General features: G+C 39.8%; 1 long non-coding RNA gene across 2 annotated transcripts in view; it reads right to left on the reverse strand.

Annotated features, from left to right (window-relative positions):
• Positions 1 to 21,084, reverse strand: part of LOC129526938 (uncharacterized) — a 373,113-nt gene that overhangs the window by 344,265 nt on the left and 7,764 nt on the right. Inside the window, exon 1 of one of the 2 annotated variants that reach the window (XR_010131205.1) lies at positions 7,048 to 7,172. The exons of the other annotated variant lie outside the window; for it this stretch is intronic. This is a non-coding gene — a long non-coding RNA (uncharacterized lncRNA). Of the gene's footprint in view, positions 1 to 7,047; positions 7,173 to 21,084 lie in introns of those variants that run through there. 2 annotated transcript variants of the gene reach the window in all.

A 21,084-nucleotide genomic window follows, 5' to 3' on the forward strand; every position in this document is an offset into this window, starting at 1 on the left:
TCGCTCGCTCACATGGCTGGTACGTTGGTGCTAGGTTGTCAACTAGGATTCAGCTGGAGCTGTCAGCCAGGCCTCTGTTTTTCTCCACATCAGATTCTCTATAGAGTGATGGGCTTCCTTGTGCCCTGATGGCAGGGTTCCAAGAGAAAGTGCCCTACAAGGCAGGGAAAGGAGACTGACAATCTCTTAAAGTCTGGGAAACTAACATAGTGCTAATTCTGTTGTATTCTGTTGGTCAAAGCAGTCTCAGAACCTGTCTGAACATAAGGTCAGGAGACATAGACCATACTTCTCAATGGGAAGACTGTCAAGAATTTCTGGCCCTAATTAATCCACCACAATATTTCAGTCAAAATGGAGAAACAGAATCAGATCTCTCATTAAAAAAAACTAAAAACCAGACAAAATATGAGCCAACATCATTCAAGACAGTGAACATTAGTCAACAAAGGCCAGTGTTCCCTAAGATAGGAAGCAAGGGGGTGAGTGCTACAATTGCCCCAGTTTACTGCCTGGAAGAAGTTTCCAGGCCACAGCACAGGGAGGGAAAACACAGGTTTTTCAGACTTCTTAGTTGAGGAGAAAGAACAAGACAGTCAGGTATCTGCAAAAGCTAAAGTGCCTGGAGATTGCAGGGAAGAACAAAGGAAAAGAGAGCTAAAGAAAGATAAAACTCCACATACCTGCAGAAAGCCTCCATCAACCATCAACTATTCAGCTAAAAACTGATCAGGGCTTATATGTGAAAAAAAATTGCATAAGCCCAAGGAAAGAACCACCTGAAAGGATCAGCAGGAATACAACTGTATCTCATTGAAGGTAAGGAACAGTACCTGTTTCCAATGGTTAAAGTGAAAAACTTCTTAAGTCAAAGGGCATCCGAATACTAAGAAACACCTCCCTTATTTATTGGGAAAAATTATGCTTTTCTGGCATTTATAAATGTTGCTCTGGTTCCACCCAATACAGCTTAAAATAAAGACCTGAAAGGATAGAAGTGTTTCTAAGTAACTTCACCACATCCTTGGGAAAAAAATAAAAAATCCATATAGAAATACAAAAATATCCAGCACTCAACAAGCTAATGACACCCAACAGTGTGTAGCATCCATCAGAAATTACCAGCCATGCAAAGAAGCAGGAAAATGCAATCCATAATGAAGAGAAAATTCAAAGGTCAGTCAAGAGAAATGATCTAGAAATGACACCGATCATAGAATTAGATAAGGACATTAAAACAGACATAATGACTATATTTCATGTGTTAAGAATCTACAGGACACACTATAATCCCAGCTGAGGCAGGAGAATCACTTAAACCTAAGAGGCGGAGGTTGCAGTGAGCCGAGATTGCAGCATTGCACTCCAGCCTGGGCAACAAGAGTGAAACTCCATCTCGAGAAAAAAAAAAAAAGTATCTACAGGAAGGACATGAAAAGTACAAAACATGAAAATTGAACTTCTAGAGATGAAAATTACAATGTCTGAGATAAAAAATACTCTGGATGGGACTAATGGAAGATTAGATGGGTTCTTGGAAAAAAAATATTTAGTGAAATTGAAGAAACAGCAATCAAAACTATTCAAAATGAAACACAGAGGAAAATAAAAGACTAAAAAGTGAAAAAAATAAGAGCATCAGTAAACAGTGGGACAACTTTAAACGGCCAAATTTGGTAAAAATGATAAACACACATATCTAAGAACCTCATTAAATTCCAAGCACAAGAAACATTTAAAAACACATTAAAGCATGTTATAATCAAATAGCCTAAAACCAGTGATAAAAAGAACATCTTAAAGCAACCAGAGAACATATACATTATGTACAAAATTACAAAACGAAGAATGACAGCAGATTTCTTTGGAATCAAACAGAAGGCAGTGGTGCAACATCTTTCAGGTCTGAAAGAATTTAGTGATGAAGCCTTCTTCCCACTCTCCTTTTTTGTATTAGCTTCCCAGGGCTGTCACTGACAATTACTACAAACCAGGTGGTAAAATAGGCACTTATTCTTTCACAGCTATGGAGGCTTGACGTTTGAAATCAAGGTGTCAACAGAGTTGGCTCTTCCTGGAGGCTATGAGGGAGAATCTCTCCCTTAGCTTTCAGTGGCTTCCAGCAATCCTGTGTTCTTTGATTGTAGCTGCATCACTCCAATCTCTGCTTCCGTCATCACATGGCCTTCTTTCCTACACCTTCTCTGTCTCTCCAAATCTCTCTCCATGTAAAGGTGTCAGTCATTGAATATAGGGACTGTCCTAATTTATATGACCTCATCTTCATGTATATCTTTATTATATTTGCAAGAACCCTATTTTCATGTGAGGTAACATGCACAGGTACACAGGATTAGGACTAAATATATCTTTTGGGGGGACACAATTTGTATTAGTTTGTTCTGGCACTGCTATAAAGATATGTCTAAGACTAGGTAATTTATAAAGAAAAGAGGTTTAGGTCGGGTACAGTGGCTCATGCATGTAATCTCAGCACTTTGGGAGGCCGAGGTGAGCAGATCACTTGAGGTCGGGAGCTCAAGACCAGCCTGGCCAACATAGAAAACTTCATCTCTACTAAAAAATACAAAAATTAGCTGGGTGTGGTGACACGTGCCTGTAGTCCCAGCTACTCAGGATGCTGAGGCAGAAGAATTGCTTGAACCCAGGAGCAGAGGTTGCAATGAGCCAAGATTGTGTCACTGCACTCCAGCCTGGGCAACAGAGTGATACTTCATCAAAAAAAAAAAAAAAAAAAAAAAAAAAAAAAAAGGACGTTTAATCTGCTCATGGATCTGTGGGCTGCACAGGCTTCTGCTTCTCGGGAGGCCTTAGGAAACTTACAATCATGGCAGAAGGCAAAGGGGAAGCAGGCACATATTCACATGGCCAGCAGGAAAGAGAGAGAGCAAAGGGGATGGTGCCACACACTTTTAAACAACCAGATCTCATGAGAACTCTATCACAAGAAAGCACTGGGGGGGATGGTGCTAAACATTAGAAACCACCCCTATGATCCAATCACCTCTCCCACCAGCCTCATCTCCAACACTGGGGATTACAATTTAAATGAGATTCAGGTGGGGACACAGAACCAAACCATATCACAGTTCATTCCATTACACTCTTCTCTGGTTTTCCAGGGGATGAGGAGGATCCAGTGGAGCATTCTGAGGTCCTAAAGGAGGCCAGAGCCGCTTGATGGAAGGAGACTGGATCTCTGAATCACTATGTGGAAGGCCACCCTCAAAACATGTGACTGAACTGTTACACATGTGAGAACATAAAGCATGAATGTGAAAAGCCACAGAGACTATAATTAGTACTCTTAATATTATGTGCCACTGTTATGCGGACTAAGTGAGGCCATGCACATAAGGGACCTGATACATGATAGGTGCTAAGTAACTGGTAGCATGGGAAGAGGAAGCACTAAGCCTAAGTTAGTTCTCATGTTGCGTTCTATGTGAGTCTTGGGGAAGAGCCAGGCCCTTCTCAAGACTTGGAAGAGTGTCAGGCTTATACTCTATTATCAAAAGACTTTCATTCCAGTAGGGATAAATTACCGAGTAAACAGAAGAGACAGCTCCTAGGTCCTTGCAAAGTGTAGCATTGCCCTCATCATACCAAAATTCTCCTCCCATTCCAAAATACTACAATTGACTTAGTTTACTCAAGCACAGTGGCCCCCACCTTATTCACGGGAGATGCATTCCAAGAATCCCAGTGGATGCCTGAAGCTATCCATAGTATCAAACTCTACATATATGATGTTTTTTCCTATACATATGTACCTATAATAAGGTTTAATTTATAAATAAGGCACAGTAAGAGATTAACTACTAAAATAAAATAGAATTATAACAATATACTGCAATATGTTATGTAGATGTGTTCTCTTTCCTTTCTCTTTCTCTCTCAAGATATCTTACTGTACTGTACTCACCTATTTTCAAATCACCATTGACCATGGATAACTGAAACTGTGGAAAGCAAAACAAACCGTGGATGAGGGAGGACTACTGTAATCATTAGGCAGAGTGAAAGATGATTTACTCTAAATGTTTGACCCAGACCCAGTTAACTGACAAATTCCATCACAGTAAACCCTGTTACAAAAAATCTTGGTTTCTGGCTGAGCCAGGGAAGAAATCTGATCCTCTCCTCTTTCCAAGCAAAATCAGTTTACAAAATTATTTTCTGTTTCCTATACATCTTCTGAAATGACTATAGACCAAATAACCAATCGATTTGAGACATTTTTTCCTCCCATCTAAAACACAGAGATATTTTTCACTCCTATGCAAAAGGGAAAATGTTAAATCACATGCGAATTGCAGATATAAGCATTTAAAGACTGTTTCCCTGTTTTGTTTGTGAATAATCTTTCATTTCATGAAGGAGTCAAAATATTTCAGTAGGTAAAATCAATAGCAGCCCCCAGAGTGGGTAGAAATTCTCCAGGCTTACTATGGTTTCATGCATGGCTATCCAAGCTGAATGTCTTAAGGGAGCAAATAGTGAATTCCCTGCCTTAGAAGAGATGTAAGAATTAGAATCTTTTCTTTTTAAAACTAATCTGTTATATAATGGTTCATTTATTCAACAAATATTTATTAAGCATTTACTGTACGCTACATGCTACATCAAATGCTTGAAATACACAAAAAATAACATCAAGAACCTACCCCAGAGGGAAGAGCCTGGTGAAATGAGTAATATTTAAGAGTACCTGCTAAATTTTAAGCAGTGTTCTAAGCACTTTGCAAACATTAATTCATTTATTCTTCATAACAACCTATAAGGTGTTATTAACATGCCTATTTTACAGATAAGGAAAGTGAGGTACAGAGTTTCAAGAGTGTTCCCAGTCCCACAGATAGTTAATTGCAGAGCCAGGTATGACCTTAGGCTGCCTGACTCTAGAGACCATGCTTCTGGTACGCACGGAACAAATATATAAGTACAGTCTCACCAGTGTGATCAGAGACAGATTCAAAGAATCTTGGCCACAAGGTCTGTCTCATTTCATTATTATTTTCCCCAGTTCTTCACAGAGTTCCTGACATGTGTTAATTATTTTAAAAATTATTTAATTAAGCACTAAAAGAGTAATTGAGAAAGTAATCTGATGGAACCCCACAGGCAGATTCTGCCTTTGCTGGGGGAAATCATGAAAGGCTTCACAAAGAAAGTGATTTTGAGCTGGGTGTGGAAAGATGAGTTAGGACTTTGCTAGGTCATTCCTGGAAGCAAAGGCATTCTAGGAAGCAGAGTAGCCAGTCCAAAAGCACAGAGGCAGGCAAACCATGGCCACTTAGGGGGGTTATAAATAGTTCACAAATAGACAGAAGGATAATTGTTGATTTATGTAATCCCAGTCTGACTCCTGAGCAAACAATGCTTCTCAGATGATTCCTGAAGTTCTGAAATAGAGGGTTGCTTGGTGTTTTTCTTCTTCATTCTTGAAGAAAACTCAAGTTTTGTGGATATGGTTTCCTGAAGCTGCTGCTTCTAAGGTAAACCTTTGGATGAATGATTCCCAACATTCCCCTGGAGATCAGCCCAGGGGCTCCAGTCTTCCCTAGAACTGAGAGAATCAACATTTTGGTCCACCAGGAATTCTGAGCCAAGGCCCATCCCTTGAAAAGCTCTTTTTTGTTTTGTTTTGTTTTGTTTTGTTTTGTTTTGTTTTGAGACACAGTCTCGCTCTGTCACCCAGGCTGGAGTGCAGTGGCACTATCTCGGCTCACTGCAAGCTCTGCCTCCGGGTTGACGCCACCCTAGTGGCTGGGACTACAGGCACCTGCCACCATGCCCGGCTAATTTTTTGTATTTTTAGTAGAGAAGGGGTTTCACCTTATTAGCCAGGATGCTCTCGATCTCCTGACCTCGTGATCCACCTGTCTCAGCCTCCCAAAGTGCTGGGATTACAGGCGTGAGCCAGCCACTGCACCCGGCCAAAAAGCTCTTTCTCAGGTGGAAAAACTCACCTGAGCTTTGGCAACCATTGCTCTACGTGTGGAATTCCATACATTGCAAAGTTAGGAAAGAAATGAAGGGTAGGCCATTGGTATATACATGCTCTCTGAAGTCTAAGCATGTGTCTGACTTCAAAAGGGCTAAGAGGAGCAGGAAACAGGTGGCAGTGAGAGAAAGCCTTAGCAGCAGGAAGAGGAAGTAGTCAAGAATGAACCACACCCAAACAGAAGGAACTGCACTGTCCCCCAATTTATGCACAGAGTAAAGCTAAGGGAAAATAAGAGACCCTTACTGATTCAGAAAACGCCTTTTCACAAATAACTGTTCTCTGAGGTCATTATTTTTCTTCTAGCTTCCTTGGCTGACCATGTTGGTGCTTCCCAGAGAGTCCATGCGTCACCTGATGGATTCTGTGCCCTGCTTAATCAAGCTGTGCTGTGCTCAACCTCCTTCATTGCTCTTGGTGTTCTAACCTGTTAAGATGATATTTCAGTCCCAGAACCTGACTTCTACCTCATGTCTGTCTGTTTGCTTCCTTGCTTTTTCCTTATAGTATCCACCATTACCCAAGCTTCAGGAAAAAAAAAAAGGAAAACATTAAAAATGTTAAGAACAAAATATCTGAGCATGGAATCCTACGGCCATCAAAAGCTGGTGCCCACAAAATGGACCTTAATATGGTGTTTCTAAAATAAATAACCAAGGAGCCAAAAGCATTGCTAATATTTGATGTTTAAGTTTCTAGAATGACACTGATAAAGAAGTGTTCATATTCATATTCTCCATGAACATTCCCAGCCAATCATTAAATAAGAAAATATTTATTGAGCACCTACTTACTAGGGTTAAGACATCACGCTAAATACTGTGGTGATCTAATTCATTATGGCATATTACCAATCCCTTCTAAGGACTTACATTCAATTTGGGGGTGACTGATGAAGTGAAAAATGGCAGGGAGGGAGGGAGGGATGGAGGGAAGAAGGAAGAAAGGAAAAGAATTTAAAAAGGCATGTAATAGGTGTGTTCCTATTGCCAACTTAGAACTAGCATCAGGGTACTCACTTCTTTCAGGACAATTGTTTGGTACCTCAGCTCCTCAAAAAGTTCTTTCTCTGGATTAAAACAAGGAGAATATTCTCGCAATGTTTCTTTCTGTCCCGTGTGGTGTCTCATTCCCAGATCACTGTGATGTCATCTGTTGTTGATTATCTCTTGGTTCCTGAAGAATCCTTTGTCCTCATGGAAACACCCATACCCAGTTCCCAAAATCTTCCAATAGCTTAAAAAATCTCCCCTCTGCTCCTTCCACGGACTCCACCTGTGCACTGTGGATAGTCTACCATTCTCACACCTCCCTACCTTGGCAGAATGTGCATAGGAAGGACCTGGAAGAAGCCAGCACCTTCTCATGTCACCATCAGGAAGTGGTCCCGACACCACTTGGGGCCATTTGCTCAGCTGCTGCTCACCTCCAGTGCCCACGGAAGTCTATTCTTGAGCTTCTCACTGCTCTTTTGCTTCTCCCTATATGTCTGTGACCCTATGCCCCAGGTTGCCAGTAAGGGACTATTCACTCTGCTCTGGTCTAGGGGAAGGTGTTTTCTCACAGGCAATTTTTTATCTTTAGCTGACACCCGGTTCTAGAACTCAGTCCCTTATTCCTCCCTCTGCCACAGCCATTCCAGGGTTACTGGCTTCTAGTCTCTCTTCCTCCAGCCAAACCTTTCTGATTCTCACCAGAAGATTTACTTTTTCCTGGATTAAGGAAAGATGTTACAAATGGAAAGAAAACTGGAAGGTACCATATGGTAAGTGACAAGCTAGTTAAAATAGGTTTTAAGGTCCACAGGAGTTGAAATATCCAGGAATCACCATGAATGGGAGGGACCCCGAACTCTGGGGTTCAACCTGGGTCACGAAAGATGAATCACATTGAGATAAATGCATAAAAGCAGGAAAAACACTCTGGAAGGTATAGACACTGCAAGCAAAGGCAGAAAAACAGGGCAGGAGAAAATGCCAGCATGAACCAAGACAGGATTGCTCCAAGTTCTTTCTGGAAAAGTAAAAAAAAAACTTCAGTTATTGGAAGCACAGTCTTTTCTTCATTCTTCAGGGCTCTTTTCCAGTGTCATTCTCCCTGAAGCTTTTTCTAGAGCTCACAAACACATGGACACTGTCATATGCAACCTCATTTACTCACCTAGTGATGCTTCAATGCATTTCAATTTGTGAGCATTTTTCTCATCTCTCTTACCTCATTACAAGCTTCATCAGGTGGTATATTTTGGACTTTGTGGAAACATTAATAACTTGATACCTATAATGTATGTGCATATCACTTAACACACAACTAGGGTGGCCATATGATTTATCTTCCAAAATAGGACACTTTGAGGAATAAATGGGGATTAAAGAATAATCCAAGATACTAGAAATTAACCAGTGCTATCCCAGGCTAGCAGGATATACGATTACCCTCCTCAAAACAAACGTCTACCCATGCAATCAAAGGCTGATGATCAATTAAAGGATGTTGAAAAGGTCTTAGGTTTAAGTTGGTTGAGGGGACTGCCTGGTAGTGGCACTTGTGCTGCCTCCATGTTTCTGCCTAAGGTGGCTACACTCTACTGAATGTCTAGCCATTTGCTACTACCAAAAAGATGACGTGCTCCTTTAATTGCATATGTATTCTATAAACAAGCAATAACTACATCCAGACACTGTGTAAGATGCTGGTAATACCCAAGTAAAAAAGCATAGTCCTCTGTCCTCAGAGCTCACGGTCTGACAAGAGTTCATTCATTCATTCAACAAATATTTATTAAGAGCCTATCATGCATCAAGCCAGGTGGTGGGAAAAACTTCCTTGGACCTTGCCCTGATGAAGCTCCGAGATTGCAATCCTGGCAGCAGAATGAGAATGGGCCATTAATAAAGGTATTTATGAGATACAATGTTGGCCCAAATGAGGGAGGTAGCAGTTGTGCTTGGATGGGTTAGTGGGACTTTAGAGGAGGAAAAAAATGGAGAAGTTATCACCCAGCAAAAGAGGAGGAAAAGATAGTTCAGGCAGAGGAAACAGCACAAGAAAAGGCTTAGAGGAAGGAAACAGCAAAGTCAGCAAGGAGAGTGGAGGGTAGGCAGGGGTTAGACCATGGTGGAGCTTAGTGGCCAAGCTGAGGACTTTACATGTGACCCATTAGACAACTGGGTGACATCAAAACTCAGCATCAGGGCCATGCCATGATCATATGTGTATTTTAGATAGATTGTTTCGAGGGACTCACTGCAAGTCCTCCAAGAGTTAATTTGCATGAACTCAATGTAGACAGTAGCCCATCACATATGCTACCTGCCCTTCCTTGCCTATCCAAGGTTCCTGGATACAGGAGGGCAGTACAGGCCCACAGACTGCCCTTGTGCCTGCAGAAACATCAAAATTTTCCAAAATGCTCTCTTCTAGATGCAGAGTGTGTTTTCACAAACCAGAACCCTAATGTATAGAATCTATGTAAGATTCCAGAAAAGTCATCCAAATAAGTCTTTCAATAGTGCTGGAGAGAAATCATGAAAACAAAGCCTTGTCAGGCTGTTGTGATACTCCAGATTAGTTGATGACTGAATTATTATGCAAATCTGAGCCCCCATGACCTAGGAATACATAACCTCTCTAAAACAGCATAATTATAAGACTTGATATTATGCTATGCCCATTTTCCAATCATCTAGAGTGGTGAGTCTATCTCATCCAGAATGGACATGGATGAGAGTTACTCTCAATGTCAAATGATCTGCTAGCTGCCACTGGTCATGTCTCCCCATCCTGGCATTCTCCTACTGACTCCAGACTGGCCTCATCCTCTCTCTTTTGGGCGACAGCTTGTGCTACATAGTCTGCTTATTCAATACAAACCAATTTTTGATCTTAGGCCTAAAGCTTAGAGTTCTTCAGTATATATAGATTTTGCTTCACTCATAAAGACTATGCAAGGAATGACAACTAGGCAGTTCCCCAGAGTTTCAAAATGACCCAGATGCCTCACACCAACACAGGATAATTCTGGAAAAGTCTCTCAGAGACTGAGAATACAGTTTCCTAATATTTTCACAAAGAATTAAAACTCAACAGGGATTTCAAATAATCTGCTAGAAATTATCTAAGCATCTCTCTGTAGCCCTCTTTCTCCCCATCAGTAGAGACCACAGATATTGGCCCACTAATGCACACTGGCAGAATGTCAAGTTGTTTTATTTTTCTATAGCTAATGAATCTGTTTCCAGATCCCATTCTGCTCCTTGGAAAAGACTTTGACAATTTAGAGTAAACTGAGTCCATTCAAAGTTTTCTCGGTACAGTCATGGAATAACCTCCTTCTCTCCTTGGGTTTGGGTCTAAGTTGATTATGTCTACGTAGAGCCAGGGATAGCTGCATAATTTGTCGGGCCCCTTGTTCAAAAATCATTAAGAATTTCAGGACAGCAATAGCAGAGCATTAAACCAACCACTAGGACCTCTAAGAATGAATGCTATGTGACTATACAGATCATGAGCTCAGGAAGCAGGCCTTTCATACTATCATGACATTTGGATCTACTTTATTCTGGCATCAGCTAAGAAGGCCACAGTCCCTCCAGAATTCAGATCAGTGGTCCAAGCTGGTCTCTGAGAGAGCATCCTCATTCCAACCTCAAGACCACTCCAGGCGTGTATCAAGGCTGAGCTGCTGTTAGATGCATGATGACCAATTGACCCTTGGCCTTTGCCACATTGGCACAAGTATTGTAAGGACAACTAGTTTTTTTGTCACATCATCCAATTAGTCATCTCTAGTTCTCTTTTGCTCTGTTCAGCATTCCCCTGCTCCCCAAGCCTAAATAAGGTGGAGAGAGACATCTCCTTTATTCTTAGATCCCCAAAGCTCTCTGAAGGGTCTGTCAACTCAAACCTTCAGCTATTGGCCATGCTCAGCCCAGAAAGAGCAGGGGACAGGGTCCCTTTATAGAGATCCACATCAGTATTACTGTCTGGCTCTATCTCCCCACTATTTATTTGTCTTTTAAAATTCACCTTGTAAGAGTCAAGACAGGACATGGTAGCAGAGATATCATGCTGTCTTTAGCACATGGGATCTCAGTTTTAAAAGCTCATAATTTACTTTATATTGTTACCTAAGTTCTCCTGTGGTCCCCATTCCCTGGAGTAATGGATTCACTCATTTGTTGATTTGTTCAATCAAAAATAAATCAATTAAACACTCTAGTTGCTAAGCACTGACTTTTAGTATTGGAAATATTATGGGAGACAAGACAGACAATGTTCTCATGAGACTTATTTTCTACAGAGGGGTCAGCAAATGATGACCTGCAGACCAAGCCTCGCCTACTGCCTGTTTTTGTAAATGCAGCTTTAGTGGAACACAGCCACGCCCATTCATTTCCATATTGTTATGACTGCTACAACAGCAGGGCTGAGTTGTTGCAACAGAGACCATATGGCCAGCAAAGACTAAAATATTTATCTTGTCCTTTCAGAGTAAGTTTGCAAACTATTGTTCTGGTAAATGGGCGAGACAGTGAGTAAACAGGTTTTCAAAATACATAATGTATAAGATCAAGTAGTCATGAACTCTATAAAAAAGAAAACGAGGTTGGAGTATTGAGAATTATGGGGTGGCTGGTATGGGGAAGGCTATTTCAGATAGGCTGGTCAGAAAAGTGTTTTCTGAAGTGGTGGCATCAGAGCTCAGATGGAAAGGTGAGAGAAGGAACCACAGGAGTACTTGAGAGAATAAAGTACGTGAATGCCCTGAAGAACAGAATTAGCTTATCCTACTTGGAAATCCCACTCAGCAAAGCCTAGTTGGAATGGAGTAGGGCCAAGGAGTAGAAGAAAACATATATTGTGTAATATATCAAAATCATATCGCATTATATGTCTTTGCTTTTTCTGGCCTTGATAATGGTAAATTTCAGAGGATTGTGACAGCCAGGAAAACATTCACAACCATTTTTGGACTGCTTCCTTTTCCACAGCTTCCATTTATAGATCATTTCTTGTCTTTTTATCTGTAGATAAACTATAAATGTTGGAAAATATTAGAAAGAAACACTACATGAATGACACTACAGTTCATATGATGAACTGACCATAAATGAGGGACATAGCACCCTAGTTCCCCTACCCACCATCAGCATGACTTAAAATAGAAGACACTCTTTAGTTTGCTGTAATGGAAAGAGGGTGGGCTTGGGTGTCACACAGATGCTTTCTTGGTTGACAAGCAATTTACCTTCTCTGAGCCACAATTTTCTAATCCAGAAAATGAGGTTAATAATACCAGCCTTGGGGATTTTTATAAAGAATAAATGGCATAGTGCATGAGAAAGTCACTGGCTGGATTCCTGGGTGCTAACTGGATGTGAGTCCCCCAGTCTCACCCTTCCTCTCTGCCTTGTTTGCCAGTAGCACAGCACAGCTTGTATGATTCATGGCCTAACTCTCGCTCCTTCTGATCCTTGATCAGTCTGTCTAGTGTCTCCAGAGGCAGCGTCACCTGCCCTCGCTGTATGGGCAGCGTTGACATGAGAGATGAGCAGTGCCCGCTCATACCTCTTGTTGATGCCTCGGAGTGGGCAATGGATTAGCCTTTGAGTACAGACATTTTACTTCTCCCTCCAGAGGCTTCTCTGCTTGAGCCTGCCCAGCCTGCTTTTAGACTGTGCTAAAATCACTGGCCAATTTGATTAAGTTGGAAAAGAAATAAACAGCCTTTTGACTGAAATTGATGAATGATTTCAGATTATCTAGGCCTGAGGGGATCTGGGTCTAGCAGCATCAGCATCACTCAGGAGCTTATTAGAAGTACAGATTCTCAGGTCACATCCCAGGTCCACAGACTCAGAATTTCCATTTTAACAAAAGCCTTCTGTGATCTACATGCACATTAACGTTTGAGGACCACTGGGATAGACTAGGGGTTCTTAATCTAGCTTTTACACAGGTGACTTGATCCCATCCTGAAGTGTTTCCCTTAGTCTGCTAATTTTTGAATGTGTCATGGATGATTCTCATGTGCAGCCAGGGTTGAGAACTACTAGTTTGTGTCAACTTCTCATAAGGCTCAGCAGAATTATAGGTTGGGCTCAAAATTGCACAGTGGATGTCTAACAGAATTGGGATTAGAACTATAATCTCCAAATGCCCAGTGTTACATTCATTACTTTGTGTCCCATTGCCCCTCCCTGTGCAGATGGGTAAGGATGTATGTTCACTTTTATAATGTCTGTAAATTGATCATGGCAAACAGTTTCAGAATTCACACTTCTAAGTCATCAAATCTATGCAAATCAAACTCTCAAAAAGGCTGTACTGCAAAATTTTCACTCAAGTTTATAAATGAGAACAGGAGATTTTCTGAAATATCTCCACCACATATTTCTCTCTGAATGAAGTTTGATAGCCAGTTCTTTTTCCTAGAATACTGTGTATTTAACTAACTCCTTTCTTCTAATAACCACCTTCTTCTGCTTGTTTAACTTTTAAACTTAGTACATCTTCTAAGCCCCAAACCAAAACTATACTTCTTTTTTTTTTTTTTTTGAGACAGAGTCTCACTCTGTCACCCAGGCTGGAGTGCAGTGGCACGATCTATGCTCACTGCAACCTCCGCCTCCCAGGTTCACGCCATTCTCCTGCCTCAGCCTCTCAAACAGCTGGGACTACAGGCGCTGGCCACCAGGCCTGGCTAATTTTTTATATTTTTAGTAGAGACTGGGTTTCACCATGTTAGCCAGGATGGTCTCGATCTCCTGACCTCGTGATCCACACACCTCGGCCTCCCAAAGTGCCGAGATTACAGGTGGGAGCCACCATGCCCAGCCAATTATACTTTCTCTTTAACCATCTCTATGATTTCCCTAAAAATGGACTTCCTTCCTATCAACATCCCTGTTTGATCATGTGGATCTCGTGAAGGAGAGTGGCAGAGATAGTGCTTAGCAAATAGTCCAGGTTTCCATCTCCACATTCTGCAACCACTTGCAGATAGACTGAAGCCATGTGACTAGTTCATGCAAACGGACCCTGAGCAGAAGTTTTCTGTATCACTGCTTGGCTGAGACATTTAAGAGACAGCCTGCTAGCTCCATCTCTATCTTGTGGGGGGGGAAAACTTGGTAGCCATGTGTTTATATGGTACTGTCACAAAGTTAAGAGAACTGGATTCCTCTGTCACCAGATGGAAGAGAGTCTCCACCCACCCACATTGGATACAATGGGAGTGAGAAATAAATGTGTTGTGCTACACTACTAGACTAGAGGGGTTGTAGGTAGCAGCAGCTGGCATTGCATAAGAAGTACATGACACTAGTGTTTCTCAAACTTTAAAGTGCATGTGAATCATCTAAGGATCTTGTTAAAATATTAAATTTCAGCAGGTCTGGGAGGGATCTGAGACTCTGCATTTCTTATAAGCTCCCACTACTATCAATGCTACTGGTCCTTGGACAACAAATTGGCTAGGAGGATACTAAAGCATTCTTCATTGCTCTATAATAGTTGTACACATATTTTCTCTAACTAGACCATCAGGTCTTTTTGGCATGTTTCACTATTCCTGCCACAAACACATTGAAGAAAGTTGAGGAAGATCAAAAATTGCACATTAAGGCCCTCTGAAAATTCCCTCCTTCATAAAAGCAATGAGAAAACAGGCAAAAACTTGAAAAACAATTAACTTTTTCAGAAGGCTGGAAGTTAGCTAAAAGTTTGCAGAAATCCGGGGATCACTTATGCAAGAAAACTGGCAGAATCTCAGTAAGAACAGTAAGCTCTGTGGCATTTTAACTTGTCCTAGTTCCTCTGCCCATTCTCCAGCTCTATATTCATCTTGAAAAATAACTGATCAGATAGATTCACAATGAAAACCACTATTCTGGCATCCAGTGAGGGGAGCAAAAGAGGATGTGGCTCTTTCAAAGCCTTATTCTCAGAAAATCATCAAATAAAAAACTGCACCAAAATGAAAGATAAAATAAGACATTTCTGGATAAACAAAAACTGATCATTTCTTGCTAGCAGACCTGACTTAACAAGAAATACTAAAGGGTTGCAAATATTATTGCAAATATATATTATTGCAAAAAGCAATAATATATATTGGGCACAAGATAAACACAAAAGTCCACTGTATTTTTATATACTAGCAATGAACAATCTGAAACTAAAAAAAATAATTCAAATAATTCAAATTTGCAATATTATCAAATAACAGGAATAATTCAATAAAAGAAGTGCAATACATGTACACTGATATCTAGAAAAACATTGTTAAAAAATTAATGAAGATCTACATAAATGAGAATACATCTCATGTTCATGGATTGGAAGTCTTAATATTGTTAAGATGACAATTAAGCCCAAATAGATTTAGAGATGAATGCAATCTCTATCAAAATCTCCCACTGGCTTTAATAGAAATTGCTAAGCTGATTCTAAAAATAATACAGGCATTCAAGGGTTTCAGAATAAACAAAACAATCATGGAAAGAGCAAAGTTGGATGACACATTCCATATATATGTTTATATATATATATTTTATATGTATACATTTTATATTTATATATATTTTTTATATTTATATATTTATATATATATTTTTATTTATATATATTTATATATATATTTTATATTTATATATATTTACATATATATTTTATATTTATATTTTTTTTATATTTATATATATATATTTTTTTGGGGGGGGACTGGCTTTTGCTCTATCACCCAGGCTGGAGTCCAGTGGTGCAATCATGGCTCACTGCCACCTCGAATTCCTGGGTTCAAATGATCCTCTTGTCTCAGCCTACTGAGTAGCTGGGACTACAAGCATGCACCATCAAACCCTGCTAATTAAAAAAAAAAAAAAGTAGAGATGGTGTCTTGCTATGTTGCCCAGACTGGTCTTGAACTCCTGGCTTCAAGCAATCCTCCCACCTTGGCCTACTAACGTGATGGATTATGTACATGAGCCACCATGCTTGACCAGAATAGCCTTTTTAATAAATGGTGTTGAGACAATAGGACATCCACACGCAAAATGTGAACTTGGACCACCTGCAACCTTACTGTATATACAAAAATTAACTAAAAATGAATAAAAGGCTTAAAAGTAAGAACTACAACTATAAAACTCTTAGAAGAAAACAAAACCATACATCTTTATGATGTTGGGTTAGAAAATGGCTTCTTGCATCTGACACCAAAAGCAACATGCACCAAAACAAAAAATAGAGAAACTGAACTTCATCAGAATTAAACTTTTGTGCATCAAATAAAAAATTAAGTGAAAAAGAAACTCAAAGAATATGAGAAATATTTTAAAATCATGTATCTGATATTTAGTATCTATAACATACAAATAACTTAAAATTCAACAATAAAGAGACAAATAGCCCAGTTTTTTAAAAATGGGCAAAGGACATGAAAAAATATTTCTCTAGAAGAAGATATACAAAGATAAGCATGGCCAATTATTATCACCATCATTAGTTATTAAGGAAATGCAAATCAAAATCACAATGAGAACCTACTTCACATTCACAAGGATGGCTATAATAAAAAAGACAATAACAAGTCTTGGTGAAGATGTTGGGAAGTTGGAACCCTCAAACGTTGCTGGTGGAAATACAAAGGATGTATGCACTCTGGAAGCAGTGTGGCAGTTTCTCAAAAAGTGAAATATACAGTTACCATATTGCTCAACAATTCTACTCCTAGATACATACCAATGAAAATTTAAAATATAGTCCCACAAAGAAACTTGTACAAAAATATTCATAGTAGTATTATTATTATAAAAGTGGAAACAGCCCAATGTCCATCAGCTGACAAATGGCTAAATGAAATGTGGTACATCTACATAATAAATTGTTATTCAATTATGCTATAACATGTATGAAGCTTGAAAATATTGTGCTAAGTGAAAGAAGCCCAATGCAAAAGGTCAGATAGTATATAATTTATATTAAATGTCTAGTATAGACAAATCTATAGAAGTAGAAAGATTAGTGATTACCAAGGACTAAGGGAGAGGAGAATTGGCTGCTGGTGAGTCCTCATGATAGAGAGTTTGTTTTTGAGGTGATGAAATTATTCTGGAATTAGAGTGGTGGTGATTGTACAATCTTATGAATTTACTGAAAATCACCGGATTGTACACTATGAAAGGGAGAGATTTATGGTATACGAATATTTTCATAAAATTACAAAAGGAACCAGATACAACTTTTTATGTTAAAAGGTATAACTGAATGAAATAAAAACAAAATGCAAACAAAATGAAAGCTGAATAGGAAGCAGGAGGAAAGGAGAATGTGTTGTATTTGATTAACAGCATTACTCTCCTAGAATTCCCCAAATAAGCTTTGTTTTTCAGATTTTTCATATGCTGTTTCTTCCCTGAAGGACTTTTTTTTTTTTCACTCTGGTCTGCCCTGGAAAACAATTTCTTAACCTCAAAATTTGGCTCCAATATGAATCGTTCCAGCCTCTCCCATGCATTTAGTCCCATTTTCCCACATTGTCATAGAACTTTATACAAGCTTTCATGGTAGTGAATATGCATTTTCATTTCTTATTGAGGCCTAATTTATATATAGTAGAGTGCACAAATCCTAAGTGTAATGATCCATGTATATCTGACTCTGTATACGATGATATATCTACCCCCAGATCAAGAAATAGCTTTTGAAACTCCCGGAAGTCTGCCTTGTGCCTCTCCCAGTTAGATAATCAAAGAGAATCACTCTTCTGACTTCTATCCAAATAGATCAGTTTTGCCTGTTTTTGAACTTCATATCCATGAACTCATGCAATATGTGTTCTTTAAAGTTTAAATTCTTCATTTAACACTCTGAAATTCATGAATGTATGCATGTAGCATTTTTCATTGCTATATAATATTTCATTGTATTAACACATCACAATTTATCTATCCTTTCAAAGGTTGATAGATGATTAACTTTATTTCCATTTTGAGGCTATTATGAATTAAGTTTCTAGGAAACTTCCTATGTATGCCTTTTAGAAGACATAGGCGCTCATTTCTGTTGGGTATAAACTCAGGAGTAGAAATGCTGGATCATAATACATCAATATGTTTTGCTTTACTAAGTACGGAGAAACAGTTTTCCAAATTGGCTGTCCTGTTCTGCAACCCCAGAACGATGCATGAGAGCATGGAACTGTGTTTTAATTGCCTGTCACCCCACTCCACTGTTGGCACTTTGAGGGCATATACTCTTTCACTCTGTGTCCCAAATACACGGTTGGACATGGAGAAGATAGGAAATGATGCCACCAATACCGTATCCCAGGGACCAGGAAACCTTTTCTGTAAAGGGCCAGACAGCAAATATTTTAAGCTGTGCAAAGCATACTGTCTGTGTTGCAACTACCTACCTCACCACTGTAGCTACAGTAGCTATACATGATTTATAAACAAATGAACATGGATGTGTGCCAATAAGACTTTATTCATAAAAACAAGTGACAAGTTGGAGTTGGCCTGTGGTTCATAGTTTACCAAGCCCCACAATCCTCAATCCCGCCCCCATCATTCTCTGACCTCAACTCCCACCACAATTCCCCCTGCTCTCTTCCACAGAGCCACACTGGTCTCTAGCACACTCCCACCCCAGGGTCTCCTCATTTCCAGACCCTCTGTCTGGAATGTTCTTTCATCAGATTTGCCTGGGTGACCACCTCATCTCTTCAGCTCTTTAGTCAGATGTGACATTTTTGGTAATATTTCCTCATATTTCTTTACTATTTTTTTTTGTTTTGTTTGCTTGCTTTGGAGACAGTTTTGCTGTTGTCACCCAGGCTATAGTGCAATGGTGCAATATCAGCTCACTGTAACCTCTGCCTCTTGGATTCAGGAGATTCTCCTGCCTCAGCCTCCCGAGTAGCTGGGATTACAAGAATCTGCCACCACGCCCAGCTAATTTTTGTAATTTTAGTAGAGACGGGGTTTTGCCATGTTGGTCAGACTGGTCTCGAAGTCATAACCTCAGGAGATCCACCCACTTTGGCCTCCCAAAGTGCTGGGATTACAGGCATGAGCTACCGCGTCCGGAATTTCTTTCCTATTTTTCTCCATAGCGTTTATTACCATCTAACGCATCATGTTTTTCAATATTTTGTGTCTTATCTATATCATCACCCCCCAACACAAACACATGAAGAGTGGTTTTTGACTTCTTTTTTTCATTCAGTGATGTATTCCCAGCACCTCAGTGTCTAGCTCATAGTAGATGCCTGGTATGTATTTGTTGAATGTGTGAAGGCGCAGAGAGCTCCCGGCCCCAGGGTCCAACTACAGGAAGCCCATGGCTACAGTGCTCGCTCTGACAGCTATGACTAGAGTAGATCCCACTTCCCACTATAGACATGTGGTCATGACACCCAGGCACCCTAGTAGTAGGAGCACAGGGGCTGAGAAATAGTCCTCGCCAGACAGCCCAGGCTGAACAGAGGGGCATGACAAGATGCAAGTTGGCCACAGCAATTTAATGCAGATTTCTGTGGGTTATTATGCAAAAATATCCTACTTATATCTAAATGGAATACCCATGTGACTTGCCAGGCAAGGCCTAAATAATTATGTCTTTATGCTATAATTACACATTCCCACCAAATTACAGAAATTAGGAATGGAAAACAACAATGCTGCAATGAAACCTTGTTTCCAATCCGAGGTCGTCTCTCCACACAGGTCAGAGTGTTTCACAACAGTCTTCTCCCAGAGGGAAGAAGTTCAGCTCCCAGTTAGCAGAAAGGAAAACTGAGCTACAGGGTTAACATAGCTCCTTTCAGACTACATTATGTTATTGATTGAGCAAAGTCAGGAAGAAAACCCCAGGCAATTATTCCATCCACTTCACCACTCCTCCTGGGGAAATCCGGTTGTCCTAACCTTCAAAGCCTTCTGCGAAGAAAAGTTTCAGGCTCTGAACACCACCCTATGATGTCCATTTAATTACTCCTTCACAGAATAAGTAACCCATTGATAAAGCTCATACCTTAACTAATGTGATTCTTTCATTAACCTTGATATTGTAAGTGTGGAAATGCAATTTCCACACTTATATATTATATATGGAAATTGCATTTATTTGTGTTGTGTCTATCTATAAATCTCCAAACATACCCCATGGAAAGAAGTTTGGCCTATGCCAGAGGCTCCCCCACTCCAGAGATAACTTTGCCCACACAACCCCTCACAATGCTGTCTACCTGCTTCAGACAGGCTGGAGATGCTTTTCTGAAACAAGAGATGAAAATAACAATTATTGAGCAGGTATATGTTCCAGGCTCTATGTTAAATGCTTCTAAGTACATCTGTTGTTTAGCATTGCTCAGATAGTATTGTTATCCTTGTCTGTGGGAAGTAGAGAAGTTGAGATTTAGAAAGGTTAAAAAAATTGTCCAATGTCACACACTTGGATAGTAGCAGAGTGATGATTCACACGGAGGTATCTTTCATTCTAGAACACTACAGTCATCTTGAATTCTTGGTTAAGAGCAGAAATGATTCCCAAGTAAACCACCATCTTAGGAAAAGCTAGCTATAACTCTGAAAACCACATAAATACCAGAATAATTTTTGAATAATGATATTAATCATCATCACAATCCTTACATATTCATTTTTAAACAGTTTCAGTGAGATATAACTCACATATTATAGTTCTACTTAAAGTGTACAAGTCAATGGTTTTTAATATAATCAGGGTTGTGCAACCATGATGACAATTTGAGCTTAGAGTATGTTCAGCACCCAAAAGAAATCCCATTAGCAGTCATTCTTACTTCCACAACAACCACTCCAGCCCCAAGGCAACCACTAATCTATCTGTACTAGATTTTCCTATTCTGACCATTTCCTGTAAACGGAATTATACAATATGTGGTCTTTTGTGACTGGCTTCTTTGACTTAGCATGATGTTTTCCAGGTTTATTCACAGTGTAGCATGTATCAGAACTGAATTACTTTTTATTGCCAAATAATAGTTCATTGTACGGCTGTACCAC

Source organism: Gorilla gorilla, chromosome 16 (genome assembly GCF_029281585.2).
Source record: "Gorilla gorilla gorilla isolate KB3781 chromosome 16, NHGRI_mGorGor1-v2.1_pri, whole genome shotgun sequence".
In the NCBI taxonomy this organism is placed as follows: domain Eukaryota; kingdom Metazoa; phylum Chordata; class Mammalia; order Primates; family Hominidae; genus Gorilla; species Gorilla gorilla.